Source organism: Pygoscelis adeliae, unplaced genomic scaffold, assembly GCF_000699105.1.
Source record: "Pygoscelis adeliae isolate BGI_AS28 unplaced genomic scaffold, ASM69910v1 Scaffold80, whole genome shotgun sequence".
NCBI lineage: Eukaryota > Metazoa > Chordata > Aves > Sphenisciformes > Spheniscidae > Pygoscelis > Pygoscelis adeliae.
The window spans coordinates 581,000-582,624 of record NW_008823958.1 but is presented as its reverse complement, the minus strand read 5'-3'; positions in this window follow the sequence as shown (position 1 = coordinate 582,624).

Here is a 1,625-nt window from a genome sequence, read left to right as displayed (position 1 = left end):
AACGGAGCCAGAACGACAGGGCCCCATCTGAGCCGTGCCCAGCACCCCGAGTCTGCACAAAACCACTCTATCAATCACGGCAGGATAATGCATAGTGGCTGCACCTGTGACAAGGAATGATGGAGTGCTGAACACAGGCCCGGCTTCGCCTGTCACTTTGTGCATTTGTATTTCTCCAGGGCCACTTTGAGAATTTGCAGAACTTGGGGGGAAACAATTCTTTCGCGTTTTAAAAAATATCTTCATTGGCTTTGATTGTCGGACAGTAGCGCAATATGCAGAGCTGGAAATGAACTGCAGGGTAGTACGATCCCAAATTCCATCAAGGCAACGTAACCATGCAAGATGTGATTTTATTAAGGGGCAGGCAATTTAATCTGGGTACAGTAAGTAAAAACCGCAACTTTTTGCCATCCATTTCTTCTCCGTTATACCCAAGAATAAGTAAGTGTCAGGATTTCACTCTATCATAACAGCAAGGCACAAAAAAAGCTAGCACTAAGAACACTCCAGATTCTTAGAGCCATAAAACACTGAAAATGAAAAGGCAGGTCATTGTACAACTTTCTTCAAAAGTATCCTTTACATGGATAATTTTAAGAAAGAGTCACTTCCTCATAATTATTTTTGGTCAAAAAACCTTGAAGTAACTGCAGTTAAAAGATGATTACATTAATTCTCCACTTTAAAAATTCATGTAAGCAAGAAATGGTGTCGTCTAAAGGAAATGCTTTCTGAATTAATCTGCAAAGAATGCACTGTGTTTGATTTTATAAAAAATACGTAACAGTTAATAATATACGCTAATCATATAAACCAAGGTTTTAAAAAAAGCAATTGGATCATACGCTCCAAATATCTATGATAAAGCTGTGAAAAAGTGTTAATTAGCACAGTTAAAAACAAAATAAATAGGAGACAACGTGAAGACACCCGTGCAAATTTCAAGTGAAAATCATGTCAGCCTCCAAAATAATAAGAATGTTTTAATCCCTCTGAAAACAGACAGACAAAGATGAAATCCATTTTCCTTTTGTGACAGTTCATTTTTTTAAGTCTCAATATTGTTACATGTACAGGATGAAAAACTGTATTAAGAAGGGGGTACTGGAGAATACAATCTTTTATTCTCTTAATATGCCTTTGACAGCTGAGAGAAAACGCTCAGACAAATCCTTCTCATGAAAAGTTGCTGGAAAGGAAAAATGTATTTGCTTCTAAGAAGTTCCGTGGCCAGTTTTAGCAGCCAGTTACATGCTCCAGCGTTCGTCTGAAAGCAGCAGCGATGCCTTTTTTTTTTTAAGCTGGGCTTTCTCACTGACAGGCATGAGCCACAGTCACCTCTTGAACAGCCTTTTCTTGTTTTGGTTTGTAAGTACATTCGGTGGCTGTGGATGCAGACATTTCAGCTTTGATGCTGGATGGAGCACGGTGCAAGGGGCTACTGTTACTGAAGGACAAAACTTCTGGAGAGACGCGAGAACAAAAATCCTGACAGGTAAATCGTGCCAGACCTTTGCTGCCGAGTTTCGCTCTGTCACGCTAGGCTGTTGTAGCTGTCTACTTTCAGCCGAACCCCGAAAATAAATGCAAGAGCCCGGGCAGACCCCCGCAGCTCTCGGGGT